Below are 19098 nucleotides of genomic sequence, written 5' to 3'. Positions count from 1 at the left end.
AAGCAGATTGTCTCAAGATGAGATTCCTTCATCGAACAAGGTTTTGGACAAGCAAGGGAAGAAAAAAAAAAAAGCAAGCATAGGAGTATACGCCCATGCTAATGCTCTTAACTTTAAAAATTACTAAATTACACATTTCTCATGCTTTGCTTTTCTAGATCCCACTGAGATTTACAGCATATAAGCAGAACTAGATATACCTATACTCAGGCTAGATGTTGCCAATAATTTTAAGTTATATTCCTATAAGATGAACGTAAGTTTTAGAATATGCAATCTGAGTTGCTGTGATGTTTTAAAGGTATTAACCTATCAGATTCATAAAATTTTTGGAAGAGCAATGAAACAAAACTGTATATAAAGCTGAAAACATTGTACTAATCTGTATTTTAGAAAATATATGTTGCAGTCAGCATATCCACTAATCTCCTATTACTCACACACAATTGGCAACAAATCTTCATAACGTGTGACCCAATAATCTCATCTACAGCACTACCAAATAATACTAAGACATCAACAAAGCCGGTATATAAATTCAGCAACTTGTACCACACACTGAAGTAACACAGTTCGTGAGAATGCTTACTACACACAGGTTTCTCTGAGAAACAGAATCCTTCATAAAAAACATGATGTAAGAAATGATAAGGCTATGACGTGACTCTCAAAAGCCAAAAATTGTGAGTATGGTTCATATAACAGCTGATCCTCAAAAAAATCGTCAAAGCTTTGAGGGAACTATTTGAATTTATATTAGCTGAAAAAGTCATCCTTTGAGCCTTAAACCCAGTGTGCAAAATAAGAGAACAGAGATCTAGCTTGAGAATAAAATCAATTTTAATGCTGAATTAACTATCTTCTCCACGGGTCAAAATCTTAATATTATTGCAACTAACATTCTTTACATAATTCGCTAGAATCCTTTTGACATGTAAGCAAGCATACAGAGACAGCCCATCTCTGAAGTGGGAGATTCAAACTCAGAGTGCTTCTATGTGTGAGAGAAATACTTTCTATCATACACTCCAGAGTACCCCTCACAGCAAGAGGCAGTTTGCTGCTGCTGTTGCTACTGTAGCCTTAGTCTTGCATGCTTCTTTCACACAGAGGAGCACTGCTCTACTATTAAGATACTTGTGTCTGATCTAATTTTGGTGTCTACCCCTTACTACTTGTGTCTAAAAGTTCAAGAGAGCTTCACCAAATCAAGCACCGACTTTTAAGAGGCTTTCCTGTAAAAATACACACCTTTTCTTCTCATGCATTCACTCATCGCACAGGAACTGCTTTGGCATTTATACCCTTGGACTGTGTGTTCACACAATCACAACTGCATGTATCAATGCTTCCATGTGTTGACTGCACATCCACTGAATTTTTTGAACAGGATTATCTGTTCCTAATACCTCAACTGAAGTATGGAAGTGGCAAGAGAATCTGTCCAGCAGTTTCACAGATCCTCTGTACAATAGCCAAATTCCACCACTGTTCAGCAGCATCAAAAGGACATAATTTTTATGTATCTAGCAGTAGCACCATCAAATATCAGCCTAGCTTTCTGGAGCCAAAAGACCATTTTCTTTGTCACTATTTGATGATTCAAAACATTCCCAAGTGAAAAGGATAACATGCTGTCTTCCAAAGACTGCTTGACAGAGAACTCCGATTCCAGCAGTGCTTCCCAAGGAAGCCAAGTCGCTTGTCAGTTGAGGACAAGTTTGTCTGGAATGGGTAACTGTACAGTCATGTGGATACAGGAGTCCCTGGACGGTGTATCTGACATCAGCCATTCCATGGAGTACAGCCCCTCCCTTCTGGAACCATGAAAATAAATTCCAGTACCTCTGTTAAAAGTCACCTGCCTTATGCACCAGTGCTGTATAAAGCTATTCATCTGCCTTCAGATACTTGCTACCTTGACACTGCTCCTCACAATGAACTGCAGGGTTAGAAACATGCTGATACTTTTTACTACTTTTTCTTTGTACTTTCCACTGTGGAGCTGCCCTCAAACCCAGAGACCGATTTATTGCAGCCAACTTCTTCCCTAATGGATCAAGTTTCAAGTTAAATCAAAGAGGGCAAAGCTTTTTTTTAGATCAGTAAATGGAAGGTGGAAAAAAGAAAGAAAAAAATTACATCATCAGTTCCACAGTTTGGCTGGGATTTATATTGGGATTTTGGAAACTTTTTTTCTATTGGGAAATACATTACTGGGCATGAGCAAAAGAGGTCTTCCTGGAGTTGCTACATCTGGATTTCTCGCCTTGGGTCTTCAGTGGTTGCTGCTGTCCAGCCTGAGTGAAAATCCTCTAGTTCCCAAATTTGACAAAAAGGAGGTACCCTTACGTTTTGGCATTACAGCCATGGCTACTACACTCATCTTCAGCACGGAGGCAGCCACACTAGCCACTAGCCGTGTTTTATTACTTCACATCTCTTCTAGAATAAGATGACATTCTGCTGCAGGCAATGCAATCCAACAAACGCTTTTGGTGCTATGCTTATCATCAGAAAAGTAAAAGATATCCCAAGGCACACAAATGCATAAGCCAAAGAAATTAATGGGTGCATAAGTCCAACACTGTTTGCTTCCTTTCAAGTAAAATTTTGTTTAACCTTTTTTCTTCTTTTTTTTGGGGGGGGGGGGGGGGGGACGACAGACAGACACGACAATGACTATCCCCTTGATCTGGGATCAACATTTGTTGTTTAAACAAACACTCCTAATTTGCTGCTGATTTCAAGGTTCACATTCATAATGCAAATTACTTTTTCTATTAGTCCATCTATTCTGTTATTTAGCTACTGCTTTTTTATTTAGCCATTTGCTTTACATCTAAAACTTCCCCTAAGCAATCCCCACATAATGGACTAAGTCAATATTTCACTTAGTTTTTCTCCTACTGTTTAGGTGACTTAGATTCTGACCACAGCTAACCAGGTGAGAATTCTTTCAATGAAAAATTCTTGTTACAAGATTCCTTCTGTTTCAACTAAACAAGCTCCCAGCTTCCAAAAGTTTGCAGTTTGGGGACTTCTTGAGCCAGAGGCAGTTTCTAGGTATTTAACTTTTAATAAATTTTTCTTCTATAATCATATGCAATTTCCCCTTATATCCACATAAATGCAAGCCAGCAAAGTCACAGCTCATTGTGTCAAGAACCACCTCCTTTTGTTTTGAATCTGTATGCCCCAGTTTGCCTTCTAAGACACCAGCAATCGTCACTCCCCCATACATCCTCTTGTGCTGCCCATAACTTATTAACTTCCATTGTATATGCAATGAATTGTCACTTTACCAGACTGAAGAGCCTAAGACATATCCACTCTGTGCATGGAAGCCATTCTATGATTTTTATTACCCCACTTCCCTTTTCTGAACCTCTTATAATCCCATGGAGTCTGAAGACAAACACGAACTTCACACAGCAGAAATGCACTCTGCTTCATTCTCCATCCTCCCAAATAGTCCCTGACGTTGTTTACATTTTTGATAGACCATCAACATTGAACTGACATTTCTGTCAAACCATCTAAATAATCACAAGCTCTTCCATTTCATTCTAATATTGTTCTTATAAAGCTTTGTCTAGCCTGCTTAACTGCTATTAAAAATGCATGCCTCTACTGCTATTTCTATTATACTTTTGCATAAAAAGATATACATTAACACTTTATTGGTTCTGTTCCCAGAAGCAACTTAGGCAACAGTTTAGACTATCAATGATGGCATCCATTAATGTTGCAAACTCTATGCAAACAACTTTGAATTATAAGGATCAGTCTAACAAACATTTATTGCCACAGGAAAATGTTTTTGACCATATTTTCTTTAATTTTTCCCAAAACAAAAGAAAAAACTCTTTGATTATCTTTTCAAATCTTTCTTCCACATTTTGTCACCTTCTCAAAACACTGCCTCATCTGCAGCTTGTGATTCAAAACAAGGTACAATCAATAATTGCAGTTTTTTGTTCATTTTTATTTCGTTAACTGCTACACTTTGTATTCCTGCATGAAGCTTTTCTAGGTCTGTTTCACTTTTCAGGACCATTGGTGTCTGAAGCCGTACAGGTTAGTTATGCATCAACTATGTATATTTTATCTTTTTACTTAACTGTAGTCAGTGTTACTTTCATCATATATTCTGATTTTATGTCCCCTCTCCCACTCCTTTTCATATTCCCTTGGTCTCTGCCTTAATATTATTAACTCCAGGTGTTCAAATCTCATGTGACAGATCACAAAGATAATGAATTTTAATGAAAAATCCTCAGGTACTTAAAAATAGATTGGGATTTTTTATTTTCCTTCTTCTGCTAAGCCTTTTGGGATTACATGTTTAAAGTTTTGTTATGCTTTTCTCTGCAGCCATAAGGCTTGCAGTTTTGCTTGTATTTTTTAATGAAAGCCAGGGTTCACATACAATTATAAGAAACTAGCAGCCACTAAGGAAGAGAGAAAATATTTTAGGACTTTCTACAATACAATGTAATGAACATTAAAATTGTGTTTGCAGTATTTTTAGGCTTTAAAAAGAACACACAAAAATCAGTACACTACAGGCTCTGTGGTCATCTGGTGCACTTTTATTCACGGTCCCAGTAACTGTCTGCTTTTCTCTGGAAGAGACTCAGTATCAAGGAAGGAGAACAAGTTGGAATTCCTTCATGAAGCTGCATCTACAGTATGCCACAGCAAAGGATGAGAGCCTGACAGTCTGCATGCCTCTAAGTATATGAGAGTGCATTGAGAAAAGCATAGGCTATTCCTAAAGCTCTTCCAAAAGTAAGCAAAAGTACTTTTTTATTTATAAAGTGATTATGGTATAACATTTATTTTTAGAAGGCCTAAAATAATCTTGCTCTTCTAGTCACCAATGCTACCCCCCAATCAGTCTACTAGATAAGTGTTTCTCATGGTTCGTGATTCCCAAAATGGCTTTCAGAATAATAAACTGTCCCTTAAACTTAAAAGTCAACAGATAACTGAGCATGCATTATCAAAAGATGAGTATTTTGGACACAGTTACAATCTTTCCTACAACATACTATTCATCCTGTATGGTCACTGCTAATCACAAATAATTTAGCTATTGAACCAATTGCTGAAGTGATGTTTAAATGTATTTGAAGGCTTTCAGTATAATCATCCATATGGTCCTGTTCACTACTTTCTAAGGATTTTCTTCTGAGCCAGGAATTCCCCATTCTTGCTTCCTGCCTCTATGTAAGCATTTAAAAATCTCCAAATCCTTCTAGTTAACATCCACAAATCTCCTCTATCAGAAAAATTTTTGCAGACTCAGAAAACCTATAGCAGATCAGCTCATAGTTAGAAGGTTAGCTTCACACTAAAGATTTTTAAATGCTCAGATGAGATTAATGTGCAAAACAGTGGCACCTCAGATGGATTATAACAAGCATTTGTGACCTCCTGAAACTCAGACAATCTCTCCTGTGCCACTGCATACTGTGCCGGAGTTTCCAGGTAGCTTTTATAGTTTCCTAGTGCTCAACTAAGAGTTTATCAGATTTGCATAATGGAGCAGCTACATCTAGAGCTCATTCATCTGACACTGAGACAAGCAAGAAAACAGCATTGCATGCTGAACATGCATGTTGCCATGACTGCACTATAAAGCAGAGCAGTGCTGAGACTGTTGTTCATTCATCAGAGGAAAAAGGACATTTTCTGTAGGCTTCAGGACAGTTTAGAACATCGTATCTTTCTGTAGTTCAATCCCTAATTAATGTGACGTTCCTGTTTAAAAGATATAGTTCTTGCAGAAGCAATTTTTTTTTTTTTACCAATATACATACACAAACCTTAACACATAGTTTTATATGTATGTACTTATCGCCTGTGTGTGATTTAATAAAATACAGGCCTTGTTAATAGTATTGAACTTTGGAGGAATACTAGAATTCTTGTGTTTCTCTTCAGAACTGTTTTCCATCAGCAGGTTACAGTTCATGCAGAGAAGTTCGCTCTTTGCAAGAGTGAAGACTCTGCAAGACAAAAAAGCTCACACAAGTGTCTATCTGAGGTCACAAGACAATCAGATACAGAGATTAAATAGGAAGAACTAGAATCCCAGAGGTAAATAAAAAGTATTATAGAGTCAGAATAAGATTAGATTTAAAATACGACAGATTGTAAGTACTGAAAAAAGAAAGTAAGGTTAAGTAGTCAATTTTTTAAACTAAATAAATAAAGAAATAATGCAAGTTGTTTACATGATGCAGATACATACTACTCAGGCTCCTTCCTGATGCTGTAATACCAACCAACATTCAGATACAGAGAGTCAGGTCACCAAAATCGTAAGACCCAGCAAATGCAGTCACTTTAATAGGTATCTGAACTATTTTGAGTCATTTTTCAAGCTTTATCAGAAAAGAATAGTTACTTGTCACTTTGATTTCTTTGAATCCTCAGAGACTCCTGTAATAATTTTATTTCCCTCAAAACTGAGCTCTTTAATAAGCAAAATAGCCCAAGATAGTTAAAATGTTGTGAAAGAATAATGCTGAGTCACACCAATATCTACACCCACATATACTTTGTTAAATGCCATGAGATGATAAAGGGAAATGTAGCACAGATTTTAGAAAATAATTTTTTCAGAAATAAACCACAGTTAAAAAAACCACCACAGGGAAAGGAGGAGGGGGAAAGAGAATGCATGCATGAGCACCAACTGGAATTAGTAGATTAGTGTGATATTTTTCTATTACTAAGCTAACCTCTTAATTTTTCAATGTCTATTTCAATGGCTACTCTAAGATTTACATGCTTTTACGTTGATGTTTTACTACACATTTAAATAGATTCAAAATATATAAAGACATAACTAAAACATAGTCTAAGGTCAAAATACAAAACCAGCTGTATGGCCACATTTGATACTGTAAAAATTAGGGAGAAATAATATTCCCAAGTTCAGCATTTCTATTAAAATAAGGTGTCAGCGAGTGCTGGTCAGAATCGCAGAAGAACGCGACCAGGCGTGCACACAGGGCTGGGAGGCAGCAGAGGTGGGGGCAGTGGTACAGTCTCAGCTTAAAAGCAGTTCCCCAGGGACAGAAGAAGCAGGCCCTCACTTCCACCCTTCTTCACAACAGCTCTGACCAGTCATGGAGCTGACCTCGGACTCAGCCAGCTAAATTCTAACTTTGCCAATTAAACTCCTGGAGGGGGAATGTGCTCCAGGTCCTGACAATGACTGAAGAGGTCATTCACGAAGATGTTTGAGAATTAACTTATTCAGTGTATTAAAGAAGCCACAGATATTCCTTACCCATCCTCAACCCCATTTTTTCCTGCTCAGTGCAGCTTGTAATAACTAAGGTCTGAGTCACCTTTACAACATTTGCAGTGTGGACACGTAAGCAACACAATTGTTCCTTGCTATCAAGCATTAAGCCTGCTCAACCTTCTCTTTTTTTCAAGCTATTTTACTCCTAAGGGTTTTTTGTGGTACAGTTGTTTAACAATTTCTGATCCTTCTATTTCAGATTGATATGACAGACAATAATCTACTAGTTCAGTGGTCTTAACTGAAAACAAAACACACTTGGTGACAGTAGTTACAGTTTCTACCTAAATACAGTTTCTGCCTAAAGGAGGCATTTATTTTTCTCTTTAAACATAGACTCACATATACAATCCTTTAATCTAGATAATGCTCCACTAGAAAGATGATGTAATTAAGCATATGCAGATTTTATTTACACACACAAATATGCATGTATATATGTATAATTTATATTGATACAAATGTAAATCATTGAATGGTGAAATTAAATACACTCAGCAGATGAGTGTCAGATACCGTATTTTTAAATCAACTTTGTAGCTTGACAATTCTGTATTTGAAACGTGTTAGAGCATACTAACTGCATAGATTTGGCACTAGTTGGGAGTATGGGAGTAGCTATGAACAATGATTAAAAAGCTCCATTTGCTATCACTTGCTAACCAAGATAATTTGGGAGAAATCATAAAAAATTAACATGTTATGTTCCTTTATGATTTTTCCTCTGCAAGATCACAGACTACTGCACTCCTTCAGGAAAACTGTGCAGCAGGATGAAGGAGTTACTTACCTTTTAACACCCTGGTTCTGCCCCCAAATGCTACATGTAAGCTGTAGGGTATGTCTGTTTCATAGGTCTTGATTTCACTTCTTGTAAACCTTGAGTAAATAGTTGACATACAGACATATTTTTGCTTCTTTATAGAAGCCATCTGTGTTTTTTCAGGTGTTCTCCCTAGCTTTCATTTCACCCTTTAATAGTGTATCCAAAGACTGCATGTTTAGGGGAAAACAGTGATGAACTCATTATCCATACATCGATAAAAGTTACTTGCATTTAAACTTCCCTATTTACATATTTCAATAAAAAAATAGTCTGGGGTTAAAAGATTTTAAGCTGCATTGCCCCCATTTTAAAAGAAAAAAAAAATGAAAAAAGAAAAAGTTAGCTAATTAGGGATCCAGTATTTCTCTTCTTTATTTTCAGTTTTAGGTATTTAAATATTGGAGATGAATGTTTTGTCCATGGACAACTCCATGAACCAAGGCAATGCTCTTATCAGCCAAATTTTCAGCGTTGCTTTTTTTTTAGGATGGGTTTTGTCTGTTTTTATTATTTTCATTACTTCATACTTGTGTCAGTCTCTATGTTCACACACCACCACCACATGCTTGCTCTTTTACTCCCTCCCATCACATTTTTAATGTAACATGGTATACCACTACTTTTTTCTGTAACAATTTTTTTTTCTTGATCTTGGGAAGTACCTTCTTGCCCCTGTCTGTAAGTCCAGTTGTTGCCAGGTTTAACATGATGAGAGTCAAGATTTACTGGGTTCTGAACTGCAGCCTGTTCTTAAACATTAATGTAGACCGTTGCTGAATAGTTTTTTTTAATAATCTTCTTTCCAATCTTTATCTCATTTTCTGATGACTTATTTGCTGACACCAAAAGATAACGTGTAGTTTGATTCAAGATGGGTATTTTTCCTACATAGAAAAAGTAGATAATGCACTCGGAAAATAGTTTGATTTCATCAGTCATGCTAGTGAATGGTCCCACATAAGGACTGCTATAGTTAGCACCTGGCTGAATGAAGTTCTTCACAAGCACTGTGGTGGGCTGACCCTGGCTGGAGGCCAGGTGCCCACCAAAGTCACTCTGTCACTCCCCTCCTCAGCTGGACAGGGAAGAAAAAACATAACAAAAGGCTCATGAGTCAAGATAAAGACAGGGACATCACTCACTAATTACCATCACGGGCAAAAGAGACTTGACTTGGGGAAAATTAACTTATTACCAATCAACCAGAGTAGGATAATGAGAAATAAAATGAAATCTTAACACACCTTCCTCCCACCCCTCCCTTCTTCCCAGGCACAGCTTCACTCCTGAATTCTCTACCTCCGCCGCCCACAGTGGCGCAGGGGGACAGGGAGTGGGGGTTGCAGTCAGCTCGCCACATGTTGTTTCTGCCACTCCTTCCTCCTCAGGGGGAGGACTCCTCACACTCTTCTCCTGCTCCAGCGTGGGGTCCCTCCCACGGGAGACAGTCCTCCACAAACTTCTCCAACGTGGGTCCTTCCCACAGGCTGCAGTCCTTCACGAACTGCTCCAGCATGGGTCCCTCCTGCGGGGTGCAGTCCTTCAGGCACAGACTGCTCCAGCGTGGGTCCCCCATGGGGTCACAAATCCTGCCAGCAAACCTGCTCCAGCATGGACTTGTCTCTCCATGGGGTCACAGGTCCTGGCAGGAGCCTGCTCCAGCGTGGGCTTCCCACGGGGTCACAGCCTCCTTCAGGCACCCACCCGCTCCAGCGTGGGGTCCTCCACGGGCTGGAGGTGGATATCTGCTCCACCGTGGACCTCCATGGACTGCAGGGGGACAGCCTGCCTCACCATGGTCTTCACCACGGGCTGCAGGGGAATCTCTGCTCCGGCGCCTGGAGCACCTCCTCCCCCTCCTTCTTCACTGACCTTGGTGTCCGCAGGGTTGTTTCTCTTACATGTTCTCACTCCTCTCTCCGGCTGCCATTTCTGTGGCGCAGCAACTTTCTTTCCCTTCTTAAATATGTTCTCCCAGAGGTGCTACCACCATCACTGATGGGCTTGCCTTGGCCAGCGGCGAGTCCGTCTCGGAGCCAGCTGGCATTGGCTCTATCGGACATAGGGGAATCTTCCAGCAGCTTCTCACTGAAGCCACCCCTGTAGCACCTCTGCTACCATAACCTTGCCATGCAAAAGCCAATATGCAATTTGTGTCCCACCATACTTTGTGAAAAACAGACCATGGATTAATGATGCTGTGTATGTAAAGGACTCTAAATGTTGGGAGAATAACTGTAATGCCCAGTTAGATAAAAAAAAAAATTATCAAATATTATACTAGCAATGCAAATAAATATTTAAATGTAAAATATTTAAGTTTGAAAAGAAGCAGCAAATTCTAAAGAAAGGAATTTATTACTGCAGCAAGTTTTTTTCCTATTACACTCTCTTTATGCCTTTGTTAAAAAGAGAGAAAGAGCGATACATTTATGCTGGGTTTTAATTTAGCTTGTATGTTTGTGATACAAGGGAAGTAAATAAATGCAAACAGAAAACATGACAAATGTAAAATCACATAAAGTGCTATCGTACTCATCAAGTTTAATATTAAATATGAAGCAAATTGCTCAAATGGAAAAAAACGAATTAGGGACTTAATGAAAAAAAAGTATGACTGTTACGATTGCTCAAGCAACATATTGCCACTGAATGTATTGGCAATCAGCTCTCTTAAAACACTAATTTTAAATAGATAACATTAATTTATAAATAAGTGGGTTTAGCATTACATCTAATATCCCTCTTGCTCACCATACAGCATGCAGTAATTAGAGCCCTTGTGAAATCATGCTTCTAAAAACATCACTTTGCTAGGCACAATTAGTTGATTGCATCAGAAACTAAAGTAAATGCCTGTTCACAAAAGCAGTATTTCCAGTAGCCTGATCACTAGGATCACTTGGGAGTTCTACAGATTCAGTACGTGTTAAGATTTAACCTGCTATTTATAACTTCTATTTCTTAGGGTACGGAAATTTGTCTACATTGGAGAAATTTGGGGGGAGGGTTGGCTACCCTAGTGCAGACATTGTGTACCAGCAGTTTCACACAGTCACACATCAGATCACCAATAAGGAGAAGAAATTAAATCACATGCAGACAGTTTATGTCAGGGCATGCAATGCAACACAAATGTCAAGGATGAGGTGCCCTTCTCCAGCTCTGACATTACAGAAAATCAGTAAACCCCAAGCAGAGGCTGAGGAGATGCAGAAAATTTCACATTGTATCACAAGCATTGAAAAAGTTGTTTTTCTTGTTTGTCCTTTATAAAAGCTTGCACTAAATTTTTAAGTCCTTCTCTAAGATACTAGAACAGGGAGTCTGAGAGTTTATACTGTCAGTACTAGTTCGGACTCTCTACTGCAAGATGTTGTAATGAAGGAAATATCAGTTTCACCCAACAGCTCACCTTGGGTATGATACATGTCTGCACAATTTAGGACGTTTTATTCATAAAATTCTGACTTTCAAACACAAGTTTCATACATCTATTTCCTCACAGGAAAAATGATTTCTTTTCCTGTATATCCTATAGCCACTGGGTAACAATTGAGTATGTTGGGCTAACTCAGCTTGCAGTAGTCTTCCACGTACTTTTACAATTAGGTGTTGTTCAAAACAGAGTACAGATACAGCACTCACAACCTTTTGTCTGTCGACTCAGAAATACACAATGGGACATAGCTGAGGGAATGTTTTGAATGAAACCATCTTTGTACTGACTTAGAGCTGTTACTGTAAAACATCAGGAATAGCTCTGAGGTGCCTATTCCTCTCTGTCAGAATGGCAATGCTCCTACAAAGCACATCTTAGGCAATGAACAGAAAACTATTGTTGAGCAAGGGCCTCCGTGTGGCTTCCATGAAGCCTTCAGGCTGGTAGGATCAAACTTATAGCTTAGAAATGAGTAAGCAACTAATCACAGGAGTTAATATTTTGCAATACCTATGCATTATCTGAACTGATGTTGGGTGTGATTAGAGATCAAATGCTATAAATGGCATAGCCCCTAACTAACAAAGCAGAAAAAGATAAATATAAATATTAAAAACATATTTGTCAGACTGAGAAAATATAAAATACAACGGAAGTGTTAGAAAGATTGTTACACTAAATGCCAGTCTCTATCCATTCTAAAATAAATCCTCAAAAGTGAACTGATTGCCCAGTTTATTTAATCAAAAATAAACAAAATTTAACAAATCTTTGAATTGCATAACATGCAAAATTTGTATCCAATTTTAAGAAGACTAAAGACAGTGACTTATACTTTCATGCCATGTCCTTGCAATCTTGAAAGAATCAGAAACACTTATTACAGGTGCTACATACAGGATTTTTTTAAAATAGGTTTGATTATGCAAGCTTCTTGTGTCATAAGAGGAGATGGAAAAGTGCATCTACTACTCCATACAACCAGTCTATAATTATATGGGCAGTATTGTATATGCAGCATATGCAGGAATGCCCCTCAAAAAACAAGCAAACTACATACCCTGCTCATACAACTGGGGACACGCAAAAAAAGGAAACAATTTTACAGATAGATGGAGCTGTGAGGAACTTCAAAAGAAGAGACATTCATCCATACGTTTGTTATAAGCGTAAATTATTGCAGTGTGCCATACTGAACGCTTGCCAGTGTGTACATCTGACTCACCCAACGCACTGAAGCTTTGGGTTGTTCATAATGATCCACTCCTTCTGTTCTGAAACATCGCTGGGGGAAATGGAATACACTCCCTTCCTCCCTATCTCTTATATTTTGCTTTGGAAATGTAAGCAGCTACAAAACCATTCCATGAACAAAAATATAAGAGGATTAAGATGGTATTGTTGCAGAAACGCTCTTCTGGGAAAATAAAGGAAAACCTTAACAGGCTGGCAGCAGCTGGGGAGAACACCCCGCCCTGTTTGCAACAGAGAGCAAGCAGTCCTGGCAGAGCAGCAAGGGAACCTTGCCGGCCCACACACCCATAGTAGCACTCGCCTAGCTGAACTTAAAAGGATAACAGTGTCATTCCTGAACAAACAACTGGCCTGCGCTACATATTTCTGCCAGCAAATCTATGTCAGTACAGGATGTGAAAACATCCTCTATTTGCAATTCTCAAGGCATAAATGCACCCATAGTGATTGAAGAACACACTGCTGCTTAAGCCTGTGTTTTCAAAGAGCTGGTATAAAAATGACGCAAATACTACAGATTATATATTTCAATTTGTCACAGAATGCTTTGCAGTAACATAAAATTGATTCTGTTTCATTAGCAAAGTGAATACATGAATATGAGTAATTAATGCAATTTTATCAAAGACAAAGTGGTTAGGTCTTAAATTGTGATTAAAGGCAGATCTAGGACGGTGTATCATTTTGGAGGGAAAAATCGCATAGATGTAATTTTTAGTGTATATCCTGCACTTCACAAATTTGAGTGAGAAATTAGAAAAGAACAAATGCACACTGATGCTGTCCTGGTTTCAGCTGGGATAGAGTTAATTGTCTTCCTAGTAGCTGGTATGGTGCTATGTTTTGAGTTCAGTATGAGAAGAATGTTGATAACACTGATGTTTTCAGTTGTTGCTAAGTAATGTTTAGTCTAAAGTCAAGGATTTTTCAGCTTCTCATGCCCAGCCAGCGAGAAAGCTGGAGGGGCACAAGAAGTTGGGACAGGACACAGCCAGGGCAGCTGACCCAAACTGGCCAACGGGGTATTCCATACCATGTGACGTCACATCTAGTATAGGAACTGGGGGGAGTGGGGGCGGGGGATCACCACTCGGGGACTAACTGGGCATCGATCGGCAGGTGGTGAGCAATTGCACTGCGTATCATTTGTACATTCCAATCCTTTTATTATTGCTGTTGTCATTTTATTAGTGTTATCATTATTAGTTTCTTCTTTTTATATTCTATTAAACCGTTCTTATCTCAACCCACGAGTTTTTCTTCTGTTCCTGATTTTCTCCCCCATCCCACTGGGTGGGAGGGAGGGAGTGAGTGGCTGTGTGGTGCTTAGTTGCTGGCTGGGTTTAAACCACGTCAATAGCATTCAAGCGGAAGGCCTATTTTATCAGATAAAAACAACTCAACTAGAAAGCTTACCTTCAAGGTAAGTGCTACTGTAACCAATAAGCCAATTTGAGGCCCATCCCTGGTTACTTTCATAAAGAAGAAACTTGATGATAAACAAACCTCTGACACCAGCCTGCTTACAGTCCATGAAGGCACAGAAATGCTGTTTCACTGAACAGAAAGCAAATAAGAGAACAGTCATCAGCTTCCTTACAATCTCCAAGACTGTTTCCTTGACAAGGTACTTGATAACTCTCAAAGACTTCTGCCAACCTCACTATCTCTCTCTACCCACTTTTCTGATCATCCTCTTAAATCTGCAACCTAACAATATCCCAGATCCCACTGGCTATCATCCATCAGAGGAAAGCTGTGTTATTATTAATACAGCAGTTGCTCTTCTCAAACTAATGTGTTGGTTGGAGGCTTCTATTCTTCAACCAGCTCACTGCTGAACAACTCTATTCTTCTCTCCATTCAGCATGAATACATGGCACACTTCATGACCATTGACATTAAAGTCTGTCCCAACATTAAAAGTGCTCTCACTCAGAACTATTAGTACCTTCCAACTTAAAAAAATTGTACTCTGCTAGTTAAAGAAACATGCAGGACAAGAATGGCAGTCCTGAAACCTCAACATTTTTTATTCAATTGAACAAATTCAAATTACTAACACTGAGTTAATGAAAAAATTCCCCCTAGCTAAGCAATGCAAACCAAACCAACTCAAACCAAGCAGACAAAACAACTGCCTACCCCGTGCTTGCTTTCTTATTCCAGGTAAGGGTTTGGGGACCATGGGTTCAGCACACAGACAAAAGCATCCACGACTGAGAGAGTCTATCTGATCCAACCACTCCTGGTTCCTGGTTTGAGACCAGCATCTTGTTTTCATCTCTGCCACACAGACATAGTGGAAAACTAAGAGCTCTGATCACAATATCAAAATGTGTCAAACATCAATTTCTACATCACATAAACAATCTCTCAACCCATAACGTTCAAAAGAAGTTTCAGAAGAAATTAAGATGAACTATGTCCAGAATATTCCAATTAATTTATTAATGCAAAAGCTGAAATCAATTTTCAACATCATTATTTTAGTTTTGGTATCAAAATGAACAGAAGATGTGGAACAGGTTTGTGCATTTATTTATCTACACATTAAACACATCATCTTAGTGGCAGCCTCTTTTGAACTGGCTAATTATGATGCAGCAATTTGAGTACAGGTTTTATGGCACAGGCTGGAGCAGAGACCTGCATAGTTTTCCAGTGTCTCTACAAATAGTTAATTGGATTGGTCAGAATGCACATACAAGTAAAAAAAGGACAGAAAAAACCACCACTCGGTTCCTAAAAAGTAGTTGCCCTTTAATGTATTCTTATAGTCCAGCATCTGCTAATGTTAATAATCTCTGTCAGACAGGCTTTGCTCAGGACCAGCTACTGCTCTTAAAAGCAACAGAACATCTTCAAACACCAACTGGAGCAAAGCTGTAATGGATTTTAGTCATATCAAGAGACTTTTCTAGAACTAGGAGTAAAGTGTTTACACTAGGGTTTGAGGAGGAACTGTTGGCCAATAGAATAGGGAAGAGAATACCTGAATACTAATTTTGCAGTCAGTCCTACCGCTTGCTCTTTAACAATGCAGTGTCTAAACAGTGCGACATATCTGGTCTTGCTTAGTCTTTACCTGTTTTTTCATCTGATAGGCAAGTCCCTGGATTTTTGTTCGTTTGTTTTACTTTTTTCTTGTTCATCAAGAAAAGCTAAGCATTCAAGTTTTTATTCTATCAAAACCTTACTTTATCTAGTGTTTAAAAGCATTTCAGTCATCTTTGAGAAACTCACTTTAATGAGAAAGCCTAGGCAGATCCGTTCAAAGCTCTGGCTGACTTTGTGTCAGCACAGCACTACACAGCATCTCAAATGCATTATGTACACAGGCAACCAGAGCATCCACGTACACCTTCAGCATCAGGAAAAGTTGAAGCATCACATGACACAATATATATGAATATTAATAATTCTGATGTTTCTCTTGCAACATGTGAAGGCTAGCACTGTAAAAATGACTTTAACACCTGCCAAAATACATGATTTACACAGGCAGTATTTGGGCTCAAAGTATGGGTCTATGGGTGCAACAGACAGCAATCATCTCTCAAGTTTGACAGACCATTTCATGCCTTATTTCAATCTGTGTGCTGAAGGTGACTCCTCCTCCCAACCTGACTTTGGGCTGGACCAGCTGGTAACCCTGCAGAGTAGCAGAAGACTCCTTCCAAAGCTGGAATCCCACAAAACCCTTTCTCGTACGTAAGCCTCGCTTGAAAATATCATTTCATATCAATTAGATAACCATAAAGAAATCAGTTATTTTAATGACATAATCTTCATCCAGACTTGCCATTGTCACTATACATGCACAAGGGGTAAATGATTTCTGAGATCATTCTAGCGCAAAGATCAAGCTTGCAATTTACAAGATTAGAGAAGAGAAAAAAGGCCATTCTAAATTACACTTAACAATGACACATTGCAGTTTGAGAAACTCAGTAACATAAATTAAGTTTCTGAGCAAATATGCATCTTGTCAAGAGCAACCATCATGTAATTACAGAAGCAAATGAGAGGTATGTTCCTATAAGTATCTGTATGCAAGTTAGTATCAGTTGTACTTTAGAAACAAATAATTCATTTACAAGCTAATTTGAGCAATATAGTCTGCCAAATTGAGCCTGAAGCTTGAAAAACCAAAGTTCTGCAGGAATAACCTAGTCCTCTAATTTCCTGCATGACTGGAGACATAAAATTAAGACAAAGTGTCATTTTATTAAGGCTCAGAAAACATGCTTTTAAAACTAAGGTGGCTTTTAATTCCTTAGCTTCCACAGCTTTTAGAAACAAACACTTGTTTAAAACATCTCAGTGAGGAGGCTTAATGGGCTGAAGGCAATCTGTGTTGATGGTATCTACTCTAGAATAGAATGGATTTTTTTCTCTCAGTGCCTTTAGCTTGGAAATAGCTAATCTCTCTTTCTCCAACTTATTATTAGTAACATAGGGACAAGAAATTATCAGTCCAGCTTAGATGTCATCTTATTTAAACTTAAGACTATTTGTGTGCTCTAGAGAGTTTTGCTGCTGTCCCAAGTGAAACAATTGTTAGAAACTTAAAGGTACAAAACCATTCCTCCTCTAATTATGCATTTCACACATTGCTAAAGTCCTTAACAAAATGGAGCCAGTATTTTGTGGGTCACACATTAGTGTTTCTGTAGAAAAATCAGTGCATATTCTAGTGACCAAAATGAGAAACTTCCAGGCTGAAAAACTCCCAATTTAAATAGGTACTGTTATAACCATAATACCACCAAATACTGTACAAGAGAAGGTACCAAAAAGGCTTCCTAAGGTTTTTGAAAAACAAAACAAGAAAACATCCATTATGTTCTACATTTCCTCAATATAACACATTCCAATAAATATGTATCTTTTAGAATGACTAATTATCTTGAACTGATATTTAAAAATGTTTAAAGAAAACTTCTCTAGTTTTGTGAGCTATGCAGGCAGATAAAAACATGTTTCTCAATGTAAAATCAGTATCGCTATATGGCAACAGGTATACAGAACGGTCCTGACATTTGACATGAAAGAAATGTTTGGTGAGAATGGCTGTCTTTACTCAGTATGGATTAAAAAGAACCTTAAAATTTAGAATATTGTATCACATTTCAGTGCTACATTCATATAGACTTTTTTTTATTTATTACAAACAGAGAACAATCACTCAATTCATGCCTGCATCTATGACTGATTACAGTAAATTTGAACTCTGCCTCTGATTGTTACTTTCTTTTGCTTTCTCTGCGGTTCTTTTTCTCAATGCTACTTGACCATCTTAATATTCTTTTAATTATACCACATCTGTACCAAAGGTACAGTTCTATCAAAATCAAAAGCCAGCTGAAAGCATCAACATAGACATACACATATTGAGGCAATTCTTCATCCCACATGGTTACACTCTGTAAGAAAAATAGCTGCTACTTGGTAATTTCCATGCTTCTTTCTATTGGAAAGGGAAAACTAAGTATCAAAACATTTTTTTACTTATTTGTTTTTCTGATGACTATTTCCCTGAACACAACTAATAATGGAACAAGACCACCGCTTTGTTCGTTATTTCCAAACATCTTCCCTGGGCAGCAACACAACATCAAAACATTTTACCATCACGCTCTCAGCATCTTACTATTTGTGCTTGTCTGGCTGTTTATGGCTCCTTGCCGTCCTTCTCCTTAGACTTCTGCTGTCTCTAGATACAGCTGTTAGCATACAACTACCCTATTTATGGCTTGTCTCTAGTAACACCATAATGCATAAGTAAAAGTCCCGATGCTGGCCAGCTGGACAAGGACCTGTGTTGACACAATAGCTCCCTTTGTTTCAATGTATTCGACAATTAAATAAATTGCTTGAACATTTTTAACTTGAAAGTTCAATATCCATCAGTTACAACAGTGCTTCATCTGACCTCCCCTCCTATACATTTACGACATCTCGTTGTTTATCATACTTTTAGCAATTTAACAGCTCTTACTCACTTGTTTTCTTTCCCTCTAAATATGGTATACCAGTTTGCAACAGGCTGTGTTTAGCTTGTTAGTTTCCAACTTCAAAAAGAAATACAAGCTTGTACCTTTAGGTCCATATTTGCGACAACAGCAGATCAATGTTTGATTTGCCATCTGCCTTGAGTACCTCTTATATCATCATTTCTTCAATTTATATTCATTACAGAACACCTGTCAGATCTGTTATCCAAATTATTCTGTGTCCATGTTG

At 38.2% G+C, this 19098-nt stretch overlaps 1 protein-coding gene across 1 annotated transcript in view; it reads right to left on the bottom strand.

Annotated features, from left to right (window-relative positions):
* The window catches only part of PCDH15 (protocadherin related 15), a 725853-nt gene that overhangs the window by 641180 nt on the left and 65575 nt on the right, over positions 1 to 19098 (bottom strand). The gene's annotated exons all lie outside the window — the stretch shown is intronic.

This window comes from Harpia harpyja, chromosome 10, assembly GCF_026419915.1.
Source record: "Harpia harpyja isolate bHarHar1 chromosome 10, bHarHar1 primary haplotype, whole genome shotgun sequence".
NCBI classification, from domain to species: Eukaryota; Metazoa; Chordata; class Aves; order Accipitriformes; family Accipitridae; genus Harpia; species Harpia harpyja.
This window is presented reverse-complemented; position numbering and strand designations above follow the sequence as displayed.